This window comes from Rhinolophus sinicus, linkage group LG13 (genome assembly GCF_036562045.2).
Source record: "Rhinolophus sinicus isolate RSC01 linkage group LG13, ASM3656204v1, whole genome shotgun sequence".
NCBI classification, from domain to species: Eukaryota; Metazoa; Chordata; class Mammalia; order Chiroptera; family Rhinolophidae; genus Rhinolophus; species Rhinolophus sinicus.
In genome coordinates, this window is record NC_133762.1 from 56,702,875 (window position 1) to 56,729,819 (window position 26,945).

A 26,945-nucleotide genomic window follows, 5' to 3' on the forward strand; every position below is an offset into this window, starting at 1 on the left:
TCATAGGCAGATGTACAAACACCAAATCATTCCTCAAAGGAGGAATGATACAGAGACCTCTTTACTTTATTAAGGAGGAAAACTGACAATTTTACTAATTTCCCTACCTGCATGGGTTGGAAGTATGTATTAATTTGCATTTAAATGCTTCCTGTTTCCAAAAGACTAAACCTGGTTTTTTGTGTCAGTTATGGACTCCAAAAAATCCATCAGAAGAGCCTGTTGGTAAAGGAAAGCTAAGTTCAGTAGCTGACTGGGTAAGTGAAGACATTGCCAGGACACAGTCCTGTTGTTATCTAAGCAAGAGGAGGTTGACAGGAGTATCTGTAGGGTTTAGAGGTCTAGGTCCAAGTCCTTTAAGCTGTGTTTTTCAAGGCACAGAAGTGATTGGATTTCAGCAAAGTTTGTGACATAATAGTTCAGTATTGATGGATACCACAAGACAAGTGTTCTTGAGTTTTAGTGAGTAAACCATTAGTGATAAGCAAGCTGTTTTCCCAGGTGAACAAACTGTTCGCTTAAGACAGATTGTTTTATAAGAATTAACTGCAGCAAACAAGTTGTTTATTGGTTTACAGCCTTAACTTTCTGGGCAAGAATATCCCGGAAGAAATATGAGGTGTGATCAAAAACTATGGTGAATGTTTAAATTTTAAAAAATGTATTATGATAAAAGACACATTGCCATTAATCCCCCTCAAAATACTCCCCCTCGCTTCAAACACACTTATCCCAGCATTCTTGCCACTTTCTGAAGCAGTTCTGGAAGTCCTCTTCCGTGAGTGTCTTTAGTTGTGCTGCCATGGCTGCCTTGATGTCCTGAATTGATTCAAAATGTTTACCTTTCATGGTCACTTTGACTTTGGGGAAGAGCCAGAAGTCACATGGAGCCAGATCTGGTGAATAAGGTGGATGAGGACACACCGTAATGTTTTTATTTGGCAGAAATTGCTGTATCAGAAGTGATGTGTGACACAGAACCTTTACGTTGTGATAAAAAAATACAGTGAATGCTGCTGCCGAGTGCCATCCAACAGAAAGGCAGGGATCTTCAATATAGGAAGCGGCGCATCGAACCTTAGTAACAGTGTGTGACAAGTTTCAACTTGTTCGGTGCAGTCAGTTCGATGTGAGCTACAGTTGAGAGAAGGTGTGTTTTAAAGTGTGCCATAAATCATTCTCCATCACGACAATGCTCCGTGTCACACATTCTTTCTGGTAAATGGTGATTTCTGTCAAATAAAAACATTACTGTGTGTCCTTCTCCACCTTATTCACTGGTTCTGGCACCATGTGACTTCTGGCTCTTCCCTAAAGTCAAAATGATTCAGGACATCAGGGCAGCCATGACAGTGCAACTAAAAACACTCACTAAAGAGGACTTCAGAAAGTGGCAAGAACGATGGGATAAGTGTGTTCAAAGCGAGGTGGGGTATTTTAAGGGGGATTAATGTCAATGTGTCTTTTACTGTAATAAATTATTTTTTATTATTTAAACATTCACCTTATTGTTTGATTACACCTAGTAGTTATGTTGACACAGATGGTCTGGATACTCAGTACTAATAGTTAAGCTATGTGGACATAGCAGTCTCAATTCTCAATCAGTTTACTCAGTTTGAATCAAACCTATATAACATCCTCCCTCATGAAGCAGACAAGCAGTTCCTCCAGTCTCCTGCAGACCAGGCATTAGACCCATCAGGTTTCTGATTCATCTCTAGTTCCTGGATTCTGTCTTAGGCTGAGATATTTATTTCATCTTGGTAGAAGGGATGACGCCAACCCCCTCCTTAATCCATGCCTACATCAGTCTAAATACTGGCTAGTCCATAATTACCACTTATGCTCAGGAAGTGCAGCGGGGTTGAATCTTACATACTAGTTAGCTATTAAAGTCAAAGCAAAAGGAGAACATTGAGTATAGTCAAAATTGCCTTTGAAATTTCCTTTCGGAAGGGGCCTTGTTGGACCCAGTTTTTTCTGCAGACCTGGGGGAAAAATTTTTTTTTCTTTTAATTTTCAGTTGAACAGCAGGTTAAATGTAGTTAACTTGTATTTCTAGGCTATGTCCTATGAAAGAATCAATCAGGCAAGAGTTTAGAGGCCTGCGTGAACCTGCTGAGGGCAAATTCTGCTTGTCCATCTCTCCTGAGTCAAATGCCCTTGAGGAAAATGTGGGCAAAGTGGCCTTCACTATTTAACTTGGTATTGTCTGTCTTGTTTTCATTTTATAGAGCTTAAATTTATTTAAGTTAAATGTTCGTGTAAATGATATAGTTACCATATACAGTGACCCTTTTGTAACATGATTTGAACTGCATGGGTCCACTTATATGTGGATTTTTTTTCAATAAATATAGTCAGCCCTTAGTATCCAGGGATTTTCCAACTGTGGATCGAAAATACTGTTTTCCATCTGAGGTTGGCTGAATCTGTGGATGCCAAGGGCCAACTGTAGAGTCAAAAGTTATACGAAATATGTATTTTTAAATTAGTTTCAGGTGTACAAAACAACATAATAGTTAGACATTTAAACCCCTCATAAAGTGATAACCCACCCCCCAAACTCCTACCCCTCTGACATCTTATATACCTGTTACAATACCATCGACTATCTTCCCTATGTTGTACTCCACATCCCATGACTATATATACCTATATATTTAGTTATAGTTGACATTCAATATTATTCTACTTCAGCTCTTCAAGTGTATAGCACATTGGTCAGGCAGCTACAGTCTATGACATGATCCCCCGATAAGTCCAGTTCTCATCTGGGACCTTATATGATCTTTACAACAGTGTTAATTATATTCCCCATACTGTATTAACTATCAGTTTGTATTTCTTATTGCCTTTACCTTTCCTACTCTGCCCCCAACCCCCCTCCCATCTATCACCCTGATAGATCTACTACCTATCTGGCACCAACCTAGTTATTACAATATTATTGACTATATTGCTTATGCTATACTCTACATCCCCATGACTACTGTATAACAACCAATTTGTTCTCCTTAATCCCTTCCCCTTTTGCCCGTCCTTAATCCCCCCTCCCATCTTAAAGAATGCCCTCTAAGATTCCTTGTAATACTGGTTTGGTGGTGATGAACTCCTTTAGTTTTTTCTTCTCTGGAAGCTCCTTATCTGTCCTTCAATTCTAAATGACAGCCTTGCTGGGCAGAGCAACCTTGGTTGTATGTCGCACTTTTCATCACTGGGAATATTTTCTGCTACTCCCTTCTTGCCTGCAAAGTTTCTGTTGAGAAATCAGCTGACAGTCTTATGGGGGCTCCCTTGTAGGTAACTAACTGCTTTTCTCTTGCTGCTTTTAAGATTCTCTTTGTCTTTAACCTTTGGCATTTTAATTATGATGTGTCTTGGTATGGGCCTCTTTGGGTTTATCTTGTTTGGGACTCTCTGTGCTTCATGGGCTTGTATGTCCATTTCCTTCACCAGGTTAGGGAAGTTTTCTGTCATTACTTCTTCAAATAGATTTTCAATTCCTTGTTCTCCCTCTTCTCCTTCTGGTACACCTATAATGCGAATGTTCGTACACTTTATATTGTCCCAGAGTACCCTTAAACTCTCCTCAAATTTTTGGATTCTTTTTTATTTTTGCTGTTCTGATTGGGTGTTTTCTGCTACCTTATCTTCTACATCGCTGGTTGGATCCTCTGCTTCATCTAATCTACTGTTGATTCCCTATAATATACTCTTAGTTTCCATTATTGTATCCCTTATTTCTGACTGGTTCTTTTTCATGGTTTCCATCTCAATTTTTATGCTTCCTATCTCTCTGTTGAAGTTCTCCCTGAGATCACTGAGCATTCTTATAACCAGTGTTTGGAACTCTGCGTCTGAGACATTGCTTATCTCCGTTTAGCTTAGTTCTTTTTCTGGAGCTTTGTTCTGTTCTTTCATTTGGAACATGTTTCTTTGTCTCCCCATTTTGGCTGCCTCCCTGTGTTTGTTCATGTATTAGGTAAAGCTGCTATGTCTTCTGGTCTTAGTACAGTGGGCTTATGGAGTAGGTGTGCTTTGGGGCTCAGTGGCACAGTCTTTCTGGTCACCTGACTCACATGCTCCAGGTGTGTCCCTTGTGTGGGTTGTGTGTGCCCTCCTTGTAGTTGAGCCTTGGTTGATGACTGCACATCAATGGGAGGGACTGACGTTTGGGCTCACTGGTTGTGAGGACTGGCCTTGACTATAGTGGAAGAGTTGTTGTGCAGGGGCTGACTCTATGGAGCAGGATTAGCCTCAGCAGGACTCTAGTGCCTCCCCAATCTGCCTGTTGGGTGTGTTGTACTTGGAGATGGCTAGTTGATGCACCAGCTCATTTTGAAGCTGACCACTGGGGGCGCCAGTCCCAGGACCACCTTGGAGGGGATCCACTGTAGGTCTACTTAGGCCACAGCCCATGCCCCCCCCCGGGGGGGGGGCTACCTAGGGGAAGCCAGAAAGAAATCCTCAGATGGCCCGTGCTATGCTTGGAAGCGCCTTTGAGAGGCCAAGACGTGAACCAAAGCTGGCTGCCACTAGTGCCGGCTTACGGCTGCTCAGCCAGAGGTACAGGACATGCTCAAGTCAGATGCTGCTTGTCTGGGTTCCACGAATCTTTGAGAGATCCTAGGAAAGTGCAGCTTGAGCCAACGCAGGCGGCCTGCATGAAGAAAACATTGGATGCAGCCTGGCTGTGCCTGAAAGTTGGGCGGGGCCAAGTCTCAAATCACCAGGGCAGGGCGAGTGAACAGTGGAGACTCAAAAATGGCAACTGCCTGTGTTCATGCTCCAGGAACGGGGAGAGCACAAGGAAGAAACAATGGCCTCTGCCAGCTCCCCCTGTCCAGGAGGAAGCCGCCTCTCCAGCCTCCGTCCCAAGGCAGACAACCTAGTTCCCCACCATATGCCCCTACTACCTTTCCAGCTGCTGCCCCAGCACTGGAGCTCAGAGCAAGTGATGGGAAAGTCTGCGTGCAGTCCCTTTAAGAGGAGCGCCTGGGAGTGCAGCCGCACTGTCTCACTCAGTCACAAGCTCCACTGTTTTTCACAGCCAAAAATTATGGGGACTTCTCTTCCCAGCACTAGAACCCTGGGCTGGGGTGGGGCTGGTATCCCTTGCTCCTTTAAAGGATAGGGGGGACCTCCACAGCCGAAATAGCCCTCCTGATCTTTAATGGTCACATGTGGGTATGGGACCAGCCCGTACCGCATCTCTGACCTTCCTACCAATCTGGAAGTGGCTTCTTCTGCACATCCTTAGTTGAAAGGCTTCAGTTCAGCTTGATTTTAGGCGATTCTCAATAATAGTTGTTTTGTATATGAAAGATTTTTTTATTGCTTGGGGGTCGATGCCCCCAACCCCATGTCAAGGATCAACTGTGCTTCTTTCTTTCCTCTTCTTTATAGACATTGTTATTCTTTACTATGAAAATACATAATTATTATTATGGTATAACATTAACATAATTTAAAAATTAAATATTATTATTAAATATTTCAATATTTAGGCATGTAGTTACCGTGTTTCCCCGAAAATAAGACATAGCCAGACAATCAGCTCTTATGTGTCTTTTGGAGCAAAAATTAATATAAGACCCGGTCTTATATTATAGTCTTATATTATAATAAGACGGTCTCAGCGGCCCCGTGGCTCAGGTGGTTGGAGCGCCGTGCTCCTAAACGCCGAGGTCGCTGGTTCCCACATGGGCCAGGAGCTGCGCCCTCTACAGCTAAGATTGTGGACAACGGCTCTCTCTGGATCTGGGCTGCTGTGGGCATCCGGAGGTTGGCGTGAGTTGCCACAGTGTGCTGTGTGCTGCGGCAGGCTGCTGTGCTGCTGTGGCTCCTGTGCTGCCAGGAGCAGACGGTGGCCAGTGTGAGTGGCCAGCAGCCGGCGTGAGCTGCCGTGAGCTGCTGTGAGCGGCCTACCGGCGACCGACTGCCTCAATGGGGTGGGGAGCACAAGGCTCACAACACCAGCATGGGCCAGAGAGCTGTGTCCTACACAACTAGACTGAGAAAACAACAGCTTGAACTAGAGTGGAGGGAAGGAGGAGGTGGAAAAAGGGGTGGGGGGGAATTTTTAAAAAGACCAGGTCTTATATTAATTTTTGCTCCAAAGCTGATTGTCTGGCTAGGTCTTATTTTTGGGGAAACATGGTATCTGTAAGAATGACGTAAACTGCCCTCTCAACATTTAATACTGACTCTTTAGAGGTTTGTTTTAAAAATGCTGGTGTGCAGTTGTTGAGATGGCTTGTCATTCAGCACATTCTGGGACCCAGTGGGCCTTCATTTACTCCTTATGATTTTATTTCTATAAACCTATGCACCTAAATATTGAGCACCTGTAATCAAGTAGGCACGGGGGAGAGAAAACCCAGAAGCCATCCTGACCTCACGGAGTTTTCAGTCTGGTAACAAAGAAAGACATTAACCAAATAATCACACACTAAACCCATAGTAATAAATCATAAGAGAAAATACAGTTTTGCGTGAGAAGTAAAAGGGGCTTTGAGAATATATGATGTAATATGGGGTTCCAGAGAAATCTTTCCTGAGGAAGTAGCCTTTGATTTGCAAGCTGAGATTAACTCCATATTATCTAGGGAGGTGGATAGGACTAAATTTCAGCAAGACTCTTACACAATGCTGTTCTCCACATCACCAGCAGTGCTTTATAACCAGATAGGGCAATTTCATACAGCATGAAAATTCTTGGTTATATTCTTGGCTCATAGCTGAATTCCAAATACTATTATACCTTTCTTGGTTATTAGGGCTCGTGTGATTTTTGTGTAGACAATTGGAGGCGATCACTGGACTTCTTTTTCCTTGTTCTCTTCCCCTATCCAGTTTGTGGATTTAAACCAGAGTTGCTAACTACTAGTAGCAAGCCTTGAGTTATGGCTTCACATCTGTCTGGCTCATGGAAATGACTCAGATAAGTTGCAGGACATGAGGGTCATGAATAATGCACCGATTGAGCATTCCAGGGTAATTGAGAATGCCCCATGGTTCATATGGAGCACATCCGGGAATCCTGGCCACAGAAATCCTATGCTGGACAAACATGTTTTCCAAAGTCCTTTCCAGAGCCATTGTTAATTTAACTCAACCATCTGTGAGAAATATCTTCCTGCTCTATAAGGTCTGTGTGAAAACACATGGGGGAGGCCTGTGATACCCTGGACAAGGCAGCCAAAGTTATTTATCCCTAAGTAATAGCTGTGGACACCTATTGCTACCCTGTTTCCCCGAAAATAAGACCTAGCTGGGCAATCAGCTCTAGTGCGTCTTTTGGAGCAAAAATTAATATAAGACCCAGTATTATATAATATTATATTATTACATAAGACCCGGTCTTATAGTAAAATAAGACCGGGTCTTATATTAATTTTTGCTCCAAAAGACACATTAAAGCTGATTGTCCGGCTAGGTCTTATTTTCGGGGAAACACGGTATCAGATTTCAAGGTAGTGTTATGTGAAAGCGATTATGTGAGAAAAACATTGTCTAGGCTGGTAAAGTTCTAAGTGGTCCTACACAGGGGCAGAGAAGCTCAAAGTCATCTTTGATCCATTTTTTTCCTGAATTCCACAGCTTCCTCCAAACCACCCACCCCTAACCCCATCCAGGCACCCAGTGCTGGTAAATCCCCCTCAAGTCTCCAAAATTGACACCCTTCTTCCCTTTTTTCATCCACCTCCCTACTTAGGTTCTCATTCTTTCATTTGTGAGCACTATAGATGATGTTCATAATCCATCTGCATTACCATTTGTTTATTTTCTCACAAACCATTCCATCCATCCATGTTACCTGCTTGCAGACACTGGCTCCATGCTGGGCCCAGGACCAGGTCTGCACTCTTTGCCTTGACATTCAAGGACTTTCAGGCTGTGCTTCCACCTTCTCCTGAACTCTTTCTCTGTTAGTCCTGCCATGGTGTCATCGTGGGTCTGCTCCTGTGGCTCAAACCTGCCAATGCCCAGACTCCAGGCTTTGCCTATCCTTGCTCTTCTCCCTCACCTTCCACCTCACCCCATCTGGTCCCCAGCTACCCTTCCAGGCTAGCATACACCCACTCTATCCACTGACAGCGGAGCTCCTGTGGGCTGAGCTGGTTTCTACCCTTACTTTTGTTTGAAGAAAAAATTGTGATAGAAATGTGTATGAAAGCCTAGCTGTGGCCTCAGCGTAGTGCCAGGAAGTAAACTTTAACTAATAACTTGAGCTTTGTCAGGAGGTTTTTGTCCTTTTCTTGCCATATCCCTGACCCCGAGAAGCAACTTCTCATAGCAGAGAACAATGCCAGAAATTACCAGTGTGAATTGTCTACTCAACAATTCTCATTTCTCTCATTAATGCCTGGGCAAGCCTACCCTTGCCAGCCTGCAAGTTGGTACAGTTTCCTCTTTCTGAGTGCCTGCTTCCTGCCTTCCTTTGCCTCATGGACACAGTAACAGTTGTTCTTAACTAACCAGGAAGACAATGTGTTTTGACTACAGGGACCCTGCTCTCTTGTGCCTTCAAACTGCTCATTCTGTGGGGGGATGCCCTGAGCCTGGGCTCACAAACGAGCTGGGGTGTTCCAGGGCTCAGCTCAGCAGCAGATGCTCAGTTTGAGAAATCCTCATCTGTTCATTTGCATGGATAACAGGTGCATGATGTCTGTCTTTAGAAACAGAAAGCCTGTGATTATGGTTCAGTGAAGCCAAAATAGAGCTCTCTGGCATCATAAAGAATAGAGGTAGGACTCACTTTGAAAAAACCTAATTGCTAAAATCTGACTCTACAAACTAGATAAACCAGGTGATGATTCAGTTGACCCCAACTAACTTCCCTTAACTACCGGTTTATCCTTGGAATTTGAAAGTTACTCCGCTTTCAAAAATTCTGCCTGCAGCAAATTTCCAATCATCCAGAACTGGTACCACTACACATCTTGGGCCTCAGTGATTTTGGCATTTGAATTTTCAGACTGTTCTTTGTGTGGAGAGACATTTTTCTGCATGCACAGCACAGGACAGCAGTTCACTGTTGTGTGACAGTGGATAGAGATGGCAGGAGCTTGAAAAATAATGGATAAAACCAAAATCACATTTTAGTCAATAATTTCATTGAACAAATCCTTACATAGACCTGTGGATGCTTTAAAGTCATAGATATGAGTGTTGCTCCCTTGATTTCCCAGCACGACCCCTGAACAGGGAATAGGCGTCACATCCCATGCCAAGAGTCCAGGAGACACCATGTACCAGTCTACGACCAGGACAGTACTAAGCACCCTTCAGTGGAAACAAACTAGCAATTAGAGATTTGGTTAGAGTTATTGACATATTGATAATTGTTCATAATGATATTGTAAAGCGTACCTGACATCAGTATTTGAGTGTGTCTTTTGTTTTCCATAAATAAGTTCTTCCTAGACACTTACTTCTGGACAGGCATAAGCAGTACTGTGCCATAATAGAAGTAAGCCACAGATGTCATTTTATGTGTTCTAGTAGCCACAAAAGTAAAATCGATTTTAATTGATTTTAATAATATACATACATAATCTATTTTAATAATATACCGAGGGTGCAAAAAAAAGTCCACATTTTAAGAAAGGAAGAATCTGTATTCAAATTGTAATGCTCAATATATACCAATGACAAAAGATGAATACGAGTCACATTTGACTTCTGCAATTACAAGAGGTGCTCAAAGTGGTTACCATCAGCATCCAGACACTTCTGATTATGGCAAACACTGTTTGGTAGACTTCTGTGGCGAGCATGTAAACTGTTCCAACACCAGAACAGAAACAGCAGGATTAGTTGCTGTGCGAAGCCTCCCGGATCTTCCCTTGTGCACATCACACACAGCACCATGTGTCTCAAACTTATCACGAATGCGTGCAATTGTTAGGCATGTTGGAGATTCTGCTTCATACTCACGCCTCCATTGTCACTGTACTTCCACAACGCTCACGCATTTCAAATACCACTTCAAAATGGTCTTGCGCTCCTCAAATGACAACTGTGCTTCCACCATTTTCTTTGACTATACTGCCTGTTGCATGGTGATGCTAGCACTCATTTGATTAATGACATCTTTTGAGTGAATGTCATGCTACAATACACATTGCTACTGTAATTCAATTCAACTTCAAAAAGTGATACATAGATAACTTCTCTTAAAATGTGTATACATATTTTTGGCACCCAGGTATTTTTGTAACCTATATCTAAAATACTATGTCAACATGTAATGAATATAAAAATAACCATGGCTGGCCCGATGGCTCAGGTCGTTGGAGCACCGTGCTCCTAATATCAAGGTCGCTGGTTCGATTCCCACATGGGTCGTTGAGCTGTGCCCTCTACAGCTAAGATTGTGAACAACGGTTCTCCCTGGAGCTGGGCTACTGTGAGCAGCCGGAGCTTGGCATGAGCTGCCGTGAGCTGCTGTGGGTGTTGTGTGCTACCATGGGCTACCGTGTGCTGCCATGAATGGCTGGCAGCCATCGTGAGTGGCTGACAACTGGGGAGAACTGCTGTGAGCTGCTGTGTGCGGCCAACTGACCACCGGCGACTGACTGCCTAAGCCAGGAGTAGCACAAGTCGCATAATACCAGCAGGGGCCAGGGAGCTGTGTCCTCTGCAACTAGACTAAGAAACAACGGCTTGAACCAGAGTGGGGGAAAGGGGAGGCAGAAGGGCGAAAAAAAGTTTAAAAAAAAATTAATCAGATATTTTACGTCCTTTTCTTTTGTACCACACCTTTGAAATTCAGTGTGTATGTTACAGAGGACGTCTCAGTTCTGACTAGCCACATTTCAAGTGCTCAGTAGCCACATGTGTCTGGTGGCCTCTGTATTGGACAGCAAAGGCTTACGTTTTATCTAGTCTAAACCTCCTCCTTTTACAGATGGGGAAACTGAAGCCCAGGAGGCTGAAGTGCCAGGTCTGGCTACTTTGTGGCAGGGATGGGAATCGGACCTGGCCTGACTTTCTCCTGTGGCATCCCCACCTGGTGTGGCTTTCTAAAGGTTTCGCTTTGATCTCCTTCCCCCTTTTTCCAGTGAGATCTCCCAGGAAACTCCATCTGGAGAAGTCACTGAGACAGTGACTGTCTGGAAGAGAGGTTGGCTTTTTTTTTTTGGATACACATGCATGTCTAGCACCATCTGCTCCAAACACCTCCAGGACACAGATCAGCCCCCCAGGGCATGACTTTCTAGGAATGCCATGAACTTATTGGACGGCAGTTCTTGCTTATGTTTCCAAAAAGCAATGGATTTCATGGTTTTATAGGGTAGTTTCATTACCGTGCAAAAGGTCCGGCTGCTCGCCACATGAAAGCCAAAACTCCAGAGGTGAAGTTGGTCGCAAGAAAAGCAGGTTTTATTCCAAAATGCCAGCGTTAAGGGGAGACAGTAGACTCCCTGTCACAAAGACTGCCTTCCCACTCTTAATACCGCCAAAAGGCTTTATAGACACGCGAGGAAGGGCAGAGTAAAGGAAGGAGAAGTTGGCCAGGCAACTTCAGGAAAAAGGGCTTTCCAGAGGCTTGTCTGCCTCTGGGTCAGGAGTGACTCCCATACAGATGCAAAAAACAACAACAACAACAATCTTCCCAAGTTACCCGGCCATGTGTGCACACTGGTCCGAAGTAAACAGAACCATTGGAACTGGTATGCGTAATAAATATACAGTAAACAGAGACATCAAGTTTGGGTGGGAGGAAAGGCAAGCAAAGAAAGAAAAAAAAATTTCAAAAATTTCCAAGCCAAACCAATGTCAAATCCAGTTACAACAGAGGTTTAAATTTCAAAAATAGAAAATACAGTGTCACTACTACAGTTTTTCCAGCATCTTTTGGCCATCCATTTCTGATATTACATGTTGCCTATCTGGCCTCAACACATTCTCACTTACTTCAAAAAACTTTGTTTTGTTTTGTTTTTTTCGTTTGTTTTTTCAAATCAGGAGTGAAATAGGTTCCTCTGATTCCCCTCAACCACATATTTCTCCGGGCTTACTTGAAACTCTGAGTTTTCACAATTAGGAGGATGCCCAGGAGGGAGATATAGGTTTGGACTTGTCATGCGGGGGACCCTGCTCGCTGCGCCATTTGTCATGCAGGGAGTCAGCAGGTGGGGTCTCTGGTCCCGCTCCCCTCATAAGAATGCAGGGCATGGTGAGGCCAAAAAGGAACACCCACGGAGCCATAAGTAGGGGAGTCATACCACTATAGTCTCACTGGCGGCATCCGCCTCTCTGCAATCTGCTCTTGCTAGCTCAGCCACCATCTTCTTGCTAGCCCCCATTTTCTACTAGCGTAGCCACAGCAGTTATATTAGTGGCCAATGGCTCACTGGTTACAGCTGATGGCCAACTAGCCACAGCTGATGGCCATCTAATCACAGTTGATGGCCATGTACTACCTGAGCCAGCACCTGTCTATGTGAGGCCGAGAGCCTGGAAACTACTTTCTGGGGCTCTGTCCCCACAGACTATTGTCTCATATGTATAATTTTCAAAAAGTTAAAACATAACTCTCATACAAATTAGAAACTTCTGTCAAAGCTTTATTCAACCAGGAAACTAATGTAAAGCTGGTTCAAAGAACACTTTGACAAATTTTATATTTGTAGTAAACTTAGAAATGCGTTCTGTAATAAGTTTGCTGAGTTAAAATAAAAACTGGTTACAGTTTTAGAATAAAATGGTAGCCTTTGGGGTAATCTTTTTTCTGAACAGAAATCAACAGCTGACATATAACCTCACGGGGCCTGAGCCCTTCATTAGTAGAGTAGCACAAAGCAAAGTCAAACACAGGTATCTTCCCCTAGAAAATTAAATCATGTTTAGTTGGGCAGCATCAGCATTGCCCAGAGCTTGTTATCAAGGCAAACTTGACCAGTGGTTCTCAAAGTGTGGTGTCAGCTTCCAGCATCAGCTACACCTATAAATTTCTTAGAAATGCAGATACCTGGAACCACTGAATCAGATACTCCGAGGGTGGGGCCCAGCCATCTGTGTTTTAACAAGTGTGCCAGGGGATTCAAGTGTAAGAACCGCTGCTCTACACTCTATATATTTGAATGAGTAGACAGGACAATACAAAGAGCACAGAAATTGCATTGTAGACCTGGCTTCATGTCCCTGTCTGAGAAATGGAGTAACACTGCCTTCCCAGCGGGGTTGTGAGCATCAGTTAGCTCAGACATCGTGCTTTGATGATTTCAATAACTGCCTCTCTGTAAGCCTTGATGTCACTGGCACCGTCTGATAAGACGTTCTATTTTTCTGTTTGCTTTCCCACTACACCCCCACGTTTTATTTACTCACTCAAAAGTGTCTACACACAGACACACCAGTGGAGATCCTCAGAGGCCGGGTGACTCAGTTGTAACAGACAGAAGCAAAAATCACCACTTTGAGCCTCTAACACCTGACATTGCTATTTATCCACACACAGGTGCTCGGATATTCACGTGCTAAGATTCAGAGATGCAGTCTCCTCCCCTTTCCACAGAAAGTCTGGGGGAAATGACTCTCCAACTCTCTTGTCTGTATACAGCACAATTTGCCAAAGAAACAGAAGAACAAAGAACAGCAGCATGTCTTTTGCTAAATGCTTGACATTTCAGTGAAAACCATTATTTTGGTGTCACTCCATATGCACAGCCCAGCCTTTCTCCTTACTCAACTCCGTTTTAAATTTTATGTTAAATTTCACAAACACTATCCCAGGCATCATCCTAAGCATTATAAACCCACTAACTTATTCAATGTTCACACTATCATTATGCCCAGTTTATGGATGAGGAAACTGAGACATGGAGAGGTTATGAAACTTGCCCAAGGTCACACAGTTTGTGAATTCTGTACTGGTTCCATTGTGTCTGTACTTTGGCTTGGAAGGAATTTCATAGAGATGGGAACTAGCACCCTTGGGGCCTTAAAATGCTGATTCTGTGCCTCGACCAACTCTGAAATGAGATATGGCCCCACCACCTCCACTTTCCATGTCATGGTTTCTGTGGGGACAGAGCCGCAGAAAGTAGTTTACAGGCTCTCAGCCTCATGTGTAAAGGTGCTGGCTCGGGTAGTGGATGGCCGGCAGCTGTAGCTGATTGGCCAGCGGCTGTGGCCGGTTAGCCAATTGGCCGCTAGTATAACTGCTGCGGCTACGGAGGAGAGCTGAGGATTGCCGAGAAGAGCCGAGGATTGCCGAGGAGAGCCGAGGATTGCCGAGGAGAGCCGAGGAGAGCGGAAGAGAGTAGAAGAACAGAGTCGAGGAGAGTGGAGGAGAATCGTCGGTCGGTTGGCGGAAAGGCAGGTCGCGCGTCCTGTGGGCCCAGCCTCCCGTGAGACCATAGTGGTATGACTCCCCTACCTATGGCTCCGTGGGTGTTCCTTTTTGGCCTCACCATATCCTGCGTTCTTATGTGGGGAGCGGGACCAGAGACCCCGCAGGCCGCCCCGCACGACAAATGGCTCAGCGAGCAGGGTCTCCCGCACGACAGTTTCTGTTGGACTCTTGTTAATTGAGATGTGAGCCTAATTTGCTTTCCCTGCTCCTTACCCCCAACCTGTCCCCTACTGGCCATGCACAACTGTGCCTTTCAGATGGCTGCATCTCAGAGTTTCCTGCCTCAAAAAGTGGGGATGGTTCTTCTCAAAGACCATCAGGAATACATACTTCGCCAAAATTAGGTTTACTAGCTTGCTGTAGCCAGGGAGAACATGCCAGAAGAACCGTGGGGTGGGGGGGACTCACAGTATGAGGGAGTTGGGAAGGACTTATTACAGGATTCGAGCTTGTGCGGTGTAATTCTAAGGAAGGAAGAGTTGCAGATTTAGCAAATAAAAATATAGGACACTTCTGAATTTTAATTTCAGATGTAGCATAAGTATATCCTATGCAATATTTAGGACATACTTATACTAAAAAATTATTCATTGTTTATCTAAAATTGATATTTAACTGGGCATCCTGTATTTTATCTGGTGACTGTGACGGAGGAGTTAAGTGTTATGAGGAAGTGAGGACAATTCTGTGACTGGGTAGATGAATAACTTTTATCTAGAAGGTGGGAGGAGTAAAGGGAGCTGGAGGTATCAGTGTTAAAGAAATAGCCAACACTCAGTGTATGTCAGATTAGGGGCCATTCGGTCATTTTTGTGGTCTGAGTGGCCTTTGCTCTGCCTTGTTTCAGACCTGGTCCCCAAGACCAAATGGTCTTGTTGAATCATGTGTTTCCATTCTATATACATTATTTATGTTCGGGTAGGAGCATGCCAGGAGCCTTTCTCATTCCCTTATTCTATTTCCAGATTCTTGACTTATTTCCCAGTCTCCTGAGATGCTGAGGTCTTGAAGGTGTAAGTTCCTTGGGGTTCTGGTCCAGGACAACCAGTTCATTCAGTCTAGGCCTCTGGTTCTCTGGAAATAATTTTGGTTGTCACAACTCAAATAGAGGTACAACTGGCTGTCTTCCTACAATGCACAGGCAGCCCCCACAACAAATTATCTGGCAATTTCCATTGCACTGAGGTTGAGAATTCCTGTTTTGCGATGGAAGTTAGGAAATGACCCATTTCCAAAGTCTCTCTATCTCTGGTGCAGGCCTTCCAGAAGTAGAACTAAAAGCAAGAAAAGTATGTGCATGTACTCAGCACCCGCTGTCCTGAATGTGTATCACTGGGGATTAGCTTGGTTCCTGGCCTTAATAGCAGGTGTTAAATAAATATGCTGAATGAAGAAATGTGTAATGCATATATGTGTATATTATACATGTGTTGTTCATTTGTTCAATGTATAATGACTCAACACATATAATAGCAGGGCCTGTCCTGGACACTGAGTGTGCCATGATGGTGGAAGCAGATAACAATTAGAGCTTGCAGGATGGGGGTGGGGTTGGGCTGCCGATTTGGATGATTAGGGAGGGCTTCTTGAGGAGGTGGCATTTAAGCAGAACTATGTAGGAGAGAGACAAGAGAACAGAATTCCCAGCAAGAGAGAGACACTTGCAAAAGCTGGGGCGCAGTGCCTAAGAATCTGAAAGAACAGGGTGGGGAGCGTAATGGATGGTGGGGGCGGGGACTGGCATGAGGTAAGGGTAGGAGGAAAGCAGGGGCAGTCATGCTGTCTGGATGAGGAGTTGGGATTCCATTGCAGTTGGAAGCGAAGGAAGGTTTTGATGAGGAGAGTGACATAATCCAATATATGTATAACCCTCAGAAAGCTGACTGGGCATTGGCACCGTGGCTGTAATCCATCAACCAAGAAAACCAAAGTGCAGTCCAGATCTTCCCTGTTGTTTCTCAAAGGATGCCAGAACCAGCCTCCCACCCAGCGCATGTGTAGTCGGCTTGCTGACCCTCCTCTGCACCTTGTCCATGAGCCTAGCAACTCCTTCCGAAAATGTCCCTCTCCACTTTCTCCTCCCTGAGTTGCTCGGTCACCTCTGCTTTACTCTGCCTCGGCCCCCACATTCTCATCTTCATTGCGCACCATCATCTTGGCCTGTCTGGAGTATTGAGCTTTATGGTTTCCTTCTCTGCTCCTAAGAATCCACACAGGCCAGAGCTGACCTCCCATTTGGAAGGGAGGAAGATTGCACTCTTGTATTTATTTATTGTTCAGGCCTGCCCAATACTTTTTGAAATAACTCTCATACCTGAAATACGTGGAATGGACTGGAGGGGAGGAGCTGAGGGAATGAGACAATCACTTAGGATAGTCAGCACACTGTGACCCGCAGGTCAAAATCTGGCTGGGCACCTGATTTTGTGATTGGCACAGCCACACCCATTTATTTATGTATTGACAACAGCTGCTTCCACCCCACAACTGCGGAGCTGAGTTGCTATAGAGACTTGTCACGCAAGGAGTCACGCGCGGTCCCCACATAAGAAAGCAGGACATGGTGAGGGCAAAAAGGAACACCAATGGAGCCATAGATAGGGGAGTCATACCACCATAGTCTCGCTGGCGGCTGGGTTGGAGACACAGGAAGCAGGAGCCACACTGTCCGCAACCCGCTGTGCTAACTGCAATCCGCTTTTGCTAGCTCAGCCACCATCTTCTTGCTAGCCCCCATTTGCTGCTAGCGTAGCCACGGCAGTTATATTAGTGGCCAATGGCTCACTGGTTACAGCTGACGGCCAACAAGCCACAGCTGATGGCCATCCAATCACAGTAGATGGCCATTTACTACCTGAGCCAGCACCTTTCTATGTGAGGCCGAGAGCCTGGAAACTACTCCTGGCTCTGTCCCCACACTGTACTGCCCACAAAGCCTAAAATATTGACTCGGGACCTCTATAGAAAAGGTGTGCTGCCCACTGACTTGCATTTATTCATGGAATTCTCAAAGGCAATCTTGAGTGTGAATAGCAGTGTCTCCAGTTTATAAATGAACACATGCCAGATCCGTAAGAGCTTGATCTCTAGGGACAGGGCCCACTCTGTTTCCTGAACCATAGTGTCTGCCTTATATGGCTCGTCAAAAATAGCTAAATGAATATACCAAAGGTCTCAAGCTCAGAAGCCTACAGGGGTCAGATGCATACTGTAAACCAGTAAAGCCAACACAGGTGAAAGTTGATAAATGACAACTGACACTGGGGCTCAGTATTAGAATACAATAGGGAATGGTGGGGACTATAGCAAACTGAAGAGCAGAAGTTCCATCTAAAGAAGGCAACATCACCATGACAGCCCAGCATTTCTAATTTTAAAGAAGCTAGAAACTTTTGAACTGTTAAACTTGAACTTGGGTTTTTATGTTAATCTCCTTAATTTTAATGAAATATTGGGGGGACAGAGCCCCAGAAAGCAGTTTCCAGGCTCTCGGCCTCACATAGACAGGTGCTGGCTCAGGTAGTAAATGGCCATCAATGTGATTGGATGGCCATCAGCTGTGGCTAGTTGGCCGTCAGCTGTAACCAGTGAGCCATTGGCCACTAATATAACTGCTGTGGCTACGCTAGCAGGGAGAGAGAAGAATGGGGGCTAGCAAGAAGATGGTGGCTGGGCTGGCAAGCATGGATGGCGGTTTGCAAACAGTGTGGATCCAGCCTCCAGTGAGAGTATAGTGCCGCCAGAGAGAATATAGTGGTATGACTCCCCCATCTATGGCTCCGTGGGTGTTCCTTTTTGGCCTCACCATATCCTGCGTTCTTGTGTGGGGAGCGGGACCAGAGACCCCACCGGGTCCCCCACACGACAAATATTCTTTATGTTTAAATGTCCAAACTATTTTAAAACAAAAGACAGGATAAACCCATGTGAGGTGTGGGGGCGGAGCCCCAGAGAGTAGTTTCCAGGCTCTCGGCCTCACATAGACAGGTGCTGGCTCAGGTAGTAAATGGCCAACTGTGATTGCATGGCCATCAGCTGTGGCTAGTTGGCTGTCAGCTGTAACCAGTGAGCCATTGGCCACAATATAACTGCTGTGGCTACGAGGAGGAGAGGGAGAAGAGAGAGAGAGAATGGGGCTAGCAAGAAGATGGCGGCTGGGCTGGCAAGTGTGGATGGCGGTTTGCGGACAGTGTGGATCCAGCCTCCAGTGAGAGTATAGTGCCGCCAGAGAGAATATAGTGGTATGACTCCCCTACCTATGGCTCCATGGGTGTTCCTTTTTGGCCTCACCATATCCTGCGTTCTTGTATGGGGAGCGGGAGCAGAGACCCTGCAGGTCTCCCTGCATGACAAATGGCGCAGCGAGCAGGGTCTCCCGCATGACAAATGGCGCAGCGAGCAGGGTATGGTGCCAGCCAAAGCTCTCCGAAGATTGGTGGAGCAGTTTGTGTGCATGAACACTCAGTCTCAGGAAGACCAGGAGGAGCAGCTGCCGGAGAGCTGGACCCCCGTGGAGGGGTGGGAGGATGTGGACTGTTCTCCCACCAGCACAGGAAAAGCCATGCAGCTGCTGGAGAGATGGAGCCCCGTGGAGAGGTGGAAAGATGTGGACGGTTCCCCAACCAGCACAGGCCGGAGAAAGCGAAGGTCGTTGCAGCCCTGTGGGCCAGGGAAGTTCCTGCTCAGGCAGCCTGGATGCAGGACTTGTAGTCCCAGGAGGTAACGCTTGCTGAGTCCTCCGTGGGAGATAAGGGTGAGGTCGAGGTCAAGGTCATCCCTCACCCCCAGGACAGCCCTGGTGAATGACTATGGACTATGGGGAATTGCCTTCCATCCCTAATTTAATGGACCGCTTGACTGTTTGTTTGGGAACTGTTGTTAGTGGAACTGGGGGATATTTGCTTTTGTCTCTTGACTGGCCGCCATTGAGAATATGTAAGCACCTTGATTGTGAGTCGCTGTTGTTCCAGCAGGGTACCCTGAGAGGCACAGAGAGAGTGGCAGTGCCCTGAGAGCCCTGGCTGAGTCCAGGAAGTCTGGCTGAGCCCTGAAGGTACCCTGGCTGTGCCCAGGAAGTCGGGCTGTTCCCAGAGAGAGTAGAGCCCTGGCTGAGTCCAAGAAGTTTGGCTGAGCCCTGAAGATACCCTGGCTGTGCCCAGGAAGTCGGGCTGTTCCCAGAGAGTGGCAGTGCCCTGAGAGCCCTGGCTGTGTCCAGGAAGTGTGGCTGTGGCAGTGCCCTGAGAGCCCTGGCTGTGTCCAGGAAGTGTGGCTGTGCCCACAGAGAGTGGCAGTGCCCTGAAAGCCCTGGCTGTGTCCAGGAAGTGTGGCTGTTCCCAGAGAAAGTGGCAGTGCCCTGAGAAACCCTGGCTGTGTCCGGGAAGACAGGTGGTACCCTAAGAAGTCCAGGAAGTCTGGCTGTGCCCAGGAGTACTGGTGGTGCCCTGAGAAACCCTGGCTGTGTCCGGGAAGACAGGTGGTACCCTAAGAAGTCCAGGAAGTCTGGCTGTGCCCAGGAGTACTGGTGGTGCCCTGAGAAACCCTGGCTGTGTCCGGGAAGACAGGTGGTACCCTAAGAAGTCCAGGAAGTCTGGCTGTGCCCAGAAGCACTGGTGGTGCCCTGAGAAACCCTGGCTGTGCCCAGAGAGCCTGGCTGTGTCCAGGATATTGCATTCACCCCCAGGCTCCTCGCACAGGTCCCCTCGCGGAAGACGCTTGTCGCGTAGATTGTGAGGCGAGAGCCTGTAGGGGTGGAGTGTGGGGGCAGAGCCCCAGAGAGTAGTTTCCAGGCTCTCGGCCTCACATAGACAGGTGCTGGCTCAGGTAGTAAATGGCCAACTGTGATTGCATGGCCATCAGCTGTGGCTAGTTGGCCGTCAGCTATAACCAGTGAGCCATTGGCCACAATATAACTGCTGTGGCTACGAGGAGGAGAGGGAGAAGAGAGAGAGAGAATGGGGCTAGCAAGAAGATGGCGGCTGGGCTGGCAAGTGTGGATGGCGGTTTGCGGACAGTGTGGATCCAGCCTCCAGTGAGAGTATAGTGCCGCCAGAGAGAATATAGTGGTATGACTCCCCTACCTATGGCTCCGTGGGTGTTCCTTTTTGGCCTCACCATATCCTGCGTTCTTGTATGGGGAGCGGGAGCAGAGACCCTGCAGGTCTCCCTGCATGACAAATGGCGCAGCGAGCAGGGTCTCCCGCATGACATGAGGCAAACTGGACAAAGCAGGAAAAAAAAGCTAACTGTGTCCAGAGGCCACCAGGGACCACTGATATATGATATACACATTGGAGTGACTGTCAGAGCCTTCCTCAGGAAGGGTGGGTATATAACCAGGTGAAAAACAGATCTAGATAAGCCAGTTGGGAGTTTCCTGGGCTCTCACCAGGAAAACTTCCATACCAGCTCTGTGGGGACAGAATCCTAGAGAGCAATTTCCAGGCTCTCGGAGTCACGTGGAAAGGTGCTGGCTCGGGTAGTGGATGGCCATCAGCTGTGGCTGGGTGGCCATCAACTGTAACCAGTTAGTCAATTGGCCACTGATATAACTGCCGTGGCTGTGTTGGTTGGTTGGATGGTTGGCAGGCAGAGAAGCAGATGGTGGGTTGTGGATTGTTCAGCTCTTCGTGTGTCTCCTCCGACCGTCAGCCAGACTGCGTTGTAGGAAGTCCCCTTGTTGGGATACCGGCAGAGGTTTGCTCCCTGTGTCTCCAACCCAGCTGCCAGCGAGAATATAATGGTATGACTCCTGTGGGGACAGAGCCAGGAGTGCAGTTTCCAGGCTCTCGGCCTCACATAGAAAGGTGCTGGCTCAGGTAGTAAATGGCCATCAACTGTGATTGGATGGCCATCAGCTGTGGCTAGTTGGCCGTCAGCTATAACCAGTGAGCCGTTGGCCACTAATATAACTGCCGTGGCTACGCCAGCAGTAAATGGGAGCTAGCAAGAAGATGGTGGCTGAGCTAGCAAGAGCGATTGCAGTTAGCAAGTGAGGTTGGTTGGCGGACAGAAGTGGACGGCAGGTTGTGGATAGTGTGGCTCCTGCTTCCTGTGTCTCCAACCCAGCCGCCAGCGAGACTATAGCGGTATGACTCCCCTATCTATGGCTCCGTGGGTGTTCCTTTTTGGCCTCACAACAGGTACACAGCTTTGATACATTAAAAATAATATTGGGCTGTATTAATTTGGAAAGGTCGATGTGTACACTTCTGGAAAGGCCCTATTGCCTGTCCCAGGATGAACTTCCCAGACTCTGGGACTCTCCTGGAACCCACACCCCTCCTCTCTGAGCTCAGCCTGAAGGCCTGACCAGAAGCGAGGGCTGACAGCTTGTCATGCAGGGACTCTAGTCCTGCTCCCCGCTTAAGAATGCAGGATATGGTGAAGCCAAAAAGGAACACCCATGGAGCATTGATGGGGGGTTCATACCACTATAGGCTCGCCAGCGGCTGGGTGGGAGACACAGGAAGCAGGCTCCAAACGATGCGTAATCCGCCGTCTGCTTTTCTGCCAACCAACCAACCCCCACTTGATAGCTGCAATCTGCTGCCTGCTTCTCTCTCAACCAACCAACCACTTGCAACTGCAGTCTGCACTTGTTAGCTTAGCCACAGCAGTTATATTAGTGGCTAATGGCTAATTGGTTACAGCTGATGGCCAACTAGTCACAGCTGATGTCCATCTACTCCCTGAGCCAGCACCTTTCCACGTGAGGCCGAGAGCCTGGAAACTGCTCTCTGGGGCTCTGCCCCACATCTACTAAGGGACATAAAATAAATACACTTGTCACCACAGCACTCAGTTTTGTAATCATCCCCTTGAGCTCTGCTCACTATGTCCTTCACCCCTGCCACTCATCCTACAACCCTTTCCTGCCCTATACCCCAGACCACATTAAATGCCATTTGAGTTTCCAAATACTGAAAAATTTTGACCCACCACCATCATTGGTACATAATTAAAAATAAATTTTTATTTTTCCCAAGTGACACGAAAGTTAACTATATGATAAAATTAAAACTTTTATTTCTGGAAACTTGACAGGCAAGTGCTAGGTGAGTCCATCAAAGATGACCAGTTTTGTGCATGTGTGTGCCCCTAGGGTTGGCACCCCAGTGCACACTCAGTAGCCCCACCCACCACTGGCATGGGCTGATTTTGGTTGGGCTCTTATGCCCATGGATGTGTGTCATGTGGGGTCTCTGGTCCCGCTCCCCACATAAGAATGCAGGACATGGTGAGGCCAAAAAGGAACACCCACGGAGCCATGGATAGGGGAGTCATATCACTATAGTCTCGCTGGCAGCCGGGCGAGACACATGATCTGCAATCCGCCGTCCACTTTTCTGCCTGCCAGCCAACCAACCAACCAACCAATGCAGTCATATCAGTGGCTAATTGGCTAACTGGTTACAGCTGATGGCCAACCAGTCACAGCTGATGGCCATCTACTGCCCAAGCCAGCACCTTTCCACATGAGGCCAAGAGCCTGGAAACTGCTCTCTGGGACTCTGGCCCCACAATGTGCCAGGCACCTTCCTTGTGCTAGTTTCCTTCCATCCCTCCATCAAGTTCCATTGCCCCTTTTACACATGAGGAAATTGAAGCTCAGGGAGGTTAGTCTTGCCCCACAGGACCCGCAGGTATCAGGGGCCCAAGCTGGCCTTCCATCCTGCGCTGTGTGGTACGAGGGCTCATCTGTAAGCTCAGTGGGCCTGCCTGGTGGCCACTGAGTGTTGGCTTCCCCAGGGGCATTAAGCAGAAGCCCTGGTGAAGGGGCTCAGCTGGGTGTGGTCAGTGTGCACAGGGGCCACAGCAGGGCCAGGACAGGGAACCCAGCAGCTTTATGCAGGAAGAGGTGCGGCCCCCCAGGGTACGTCCACAGATTTTGAGGACGAGGAACTGAGCTGACCGAACTTTCCAAAGGAGGGATTTCCCAACAATAACAATCTGCAGCGTGAGCTTTGGAGATGTGCTGGGAGGAATTAGGGAAGTGGTTCCTGGCAGCCTGATTTTCATTCCTGTGTACATCATTTTAATTTTTTTCTCCCTGGGATCGGGGGAGGTGGTTGTTATTGATGCAATTTCAAATTTACAGAAGAGTTACAAGAATAGGACAAGGGATTCCTTGTATTATATTCTTTCATGTATGTATGTGCTATATCGTTTCAAATTTCCATAAAACTTGCACAAATAATACAAGGAACTCCTATATACCATTACTGCAGGTCCAGATTCACCAATTGTTTACATTTTGCCCCATTTGCCTTCTCTCTCTTTGTCTTTCTCCCTCCCTCCCTCCCTCTCTCCCTCCCATACACACACACACACACACACACACACACACACAAATTGTATAAATATGTAAATATCCCATAAATGCAGAGGGTGCCAAAAAAAATGTATACACATTTTAAGAAAGGAAAAACTTGTATTAAAATCACGCTGATGGTAACAACTTTGAGCATTTTTTGTAACTGCAGAAGTCGAATGTGACTTGTATTCATATTTTGTTATCAGTATATGTTGAGTATTACAATTTTAACACAGTTTTTTCCATTCTTAAAATGTGTGTACATTTTTTTGGCACCATCTGTGTATAAATTTTGTCTCTGTTTAGTAACGCATGTAATATATTTTCTGAACCATTTCAGAATACAGTGGAGACATCGCTTCCATTTAAATCCTTCAGTGTGTATTTCCTAGGCGCAAGAGCAGTCTCTTACATAACTACACTACAGGATCAAAACCAAGAAATTAAACATTGATACAACACTGTGCCTACGGTCAGTGTTCGGTAATTGCCCCAGTTATGTTCTTACACTGTTTCTTTTCCCATCATCCTGGGTCCAACCCAGGATCACTCATGTGTCGTGATTCTTTAGTCTCCGAATGGCACTGTTTTATTCATTTTATTGTATTGCATGTTTTCTTTTTGTTGAAGTGTAACCTACCTACAGAAAGAGCTTGCTTGCATCGGTGTCCAGTTTAATGAATGCTCACAAAGTCATCACAGCTGTACTGGTTCTAAATGGTGCCTAGATATGATGCCAAAACACCAATCCCGTGGCTATCAGAACAGAGTATTCTTGGGACATAAACCCAGTGTATAAGTGTGCCATGGCCTTAGGACCTGGCTGTGTGGCGTGACTGTGGCTTTTACCGAATGTCAGCTTTTACCTCCTCGCCCTATGGATTCCTGTGGCCCCTTACACCTATTTCAGAGTAAAAAACACTTAATGTGTTTTGATGATTGAATTAAGCTGAATATTAAAAGCAGATACTGAAACTCGCAGGAGTCTTCCCCAAGCTCCCATCAACTGGATCATATACATGTTCCTCACCTGAACCAAAGTGCTCTGACCCAAAATAGGGTGGGAGATTTTAGGCATTACTCGTGGACACAACAGAAAGATGTGTGGGTTCCATCTAGTTCTCTAGCTCTGGACCTGACCTTAGGTCTCTCGCTCCTATTGTAAGGCCAGGTCTTTCCTTTTGGACATCTCAGCCCAGCCATGAGATTCCAGGAGGCTTGTCCAGCATTAGAAAAATCCCCAACATCCCTTGCTAGGATGGTCGTTCCTAACCATTCTCTTTGTGTGTGAACAGCAGGCCCTTCTTCTCCATCCTGAGTGATGTCATCAGGAAACAGAAGAGGCTAAGATGTGGGAAAGGCATGGCTGAAGGGGTTGCATTTTATCCCCATCATCAACAGGCACTGTCTGAATGTGCCAGCCCAGGGTCAGCCCACAGTCCATACATATGGAATCAATGAAAGTGCTGTTGAGAGGTTATCCCCTTTCACATTTTGAGCTTTGCTTCAGATGACTGTTACCTTCTTAGGGGAGCCCAGGGCTTACAAGCTGGAGCTGGGTTATTGTAGATTAGATCCTCTGAAGATGGTCTCTGTACCATACATCTGTAAAAAAACAAAACAAAAAATTGATACTGTTTTCTGACTTTTATGGATTCTGGTTTGTTTTTAATTGTGGTAAAAAATACATAACATAACATTTACCATTTTAACGCTTTTTAAGTATACAATTCTCTGGCATTAAGTACATTTACTTTGTTTCGCAGCCATCACCATCTTTCATCTCCAGAACTTTTTCATCTTTTCAAACTGAAACTCTGTACACAAGAAACACTAACTTCCCGTTCCTTCCTCTCCCAGCCCCTGGCAACCACTCTTCTACCTTCTGTCTCTATGAACCTGTCTATTCTAGGAACTTAATATAAGTGGAATCATACAGTTTTTGTCTTTTTGTGACTGGCTTATTTCACTTACCATAATGTCCTCAAGGTTCATCCATGTTGTGGCATGTGTCAGAATTCCCTTTCTTTTTAAGGCTGAGTAATATTCCATTGTACGTACATACTACATTTTGTTTATCCATTCATCCATTGATGGATATTTGGGTTGCTTCTACCTTTTAGCTATTGTGAGTAATGCTGCTATGAACATAGGTTGGACTATGTTTTTAAAGAACATGTTCTTAGTTCTCTTGCCCTGAATAAGAATATTAAGACTTCTCTGATTAGATGTGCATCTCCAGCAAGGCACATGTGAATGTATTTTGGGTGCGTGCTAGAACTGAGATTAAACCTGAGTCTGTCTTGTAAAATGCAGCTCCCTGTATTTGCTGGCTGGGAAAGGCAAACGGCTTTAGGAACAGTGCAATCTAGTCAGTGACCAGAGGGCTTTATTGAGATGTCAAGTTGAGTTAGGTCAAGCAAATTAAAGTTGTCAGTGTTACTACCCTTTGTGACCACTAACCAGACATGGTTTTGTTAGTTTTTTCTGACTTATCTTCTAAGTCACATTGTAAGCCTTTTTCAGGACAGAAACAATGATGTCTTACACCTCTTTTGATGTCCATTTAGCTCAGCACCGTAAAAGGAGCAGGTCTCCAATAAGTTTGAGCTGACAGTGACTCACATTCTAAATTTGCCTGTCCACCCATGTTGTGCGCTGACATCTTTGGTTTCCCAATATGTATTTTCTCCCACCATCAAAAGGACTTTTTGCGAGTTTGCACTGAACAATAGTTATTCTATTACTTGCAGTTGGGCAGCTGAATTAAATTAGTGAATTGAAGTATTAACCAGTATATATTCAACACCCACCATGCGGCCAATTAGAAATGACACTGGATATACCGAAATGCAAAAGAATTGGTCTTGTACTCAGAGCTCTATCTGGCCACTAGAACCTTGCCTCCACGTCTGGGCTGTCAGTCAGCTGAGAAGTTTGTTAGAAATGCAGAATCTCAGACCCTACTCCAAACCTAGGAATCAGGACCTGCATTTTAACAAGATCCCCCGTGATGCACGTGCACATTCCAGTTCAAGAAATACTCATCTGGTGGATATTATTCTCTTAGTTTTATCTCAATGATAAACGGTGTTGCAAACCTCTCTATCAGAACTGTTCTTTGTGTGGAGAAAAGATAAGGCCACGCTGGCACCTAGAACACTGTGCCCAATTCTGGGCACTTAACCTAAGCAGAGCTTCAAGAAGAATCCAAGGCACCCTATATACCCATTACCTAGGAACTCTAGAGAGAAGTAA

The 26,945-nt window shown here is 46.0% G+C and overlaps 2 protein-coding genes across 10 annotated transcripts in view; both read left to right on the forward strand.

Annotated features, from left to right (window-relative positions):
• The window catches only part of NAA20 (N-alpha-acetyltransferase 20, NatB catalytic subunit), a 343,857-nt gene that overhangs the window by 189,264 nt on the left and 127,648 nt on the right, over positions 1-26,945 (forward strand). The gene's annotated exons all lie outside the window — the stretch shown is intronic.
• Positions 1-26,945, forward strand: part of RIN2 (Ras and Rab interactor 2) — a 244,717-nt gene that overhangs the window by 128,048 nt on the left and 89,724 nt on the right. The gene's annotated exons all lie outside the window — the stretch shown is intronic.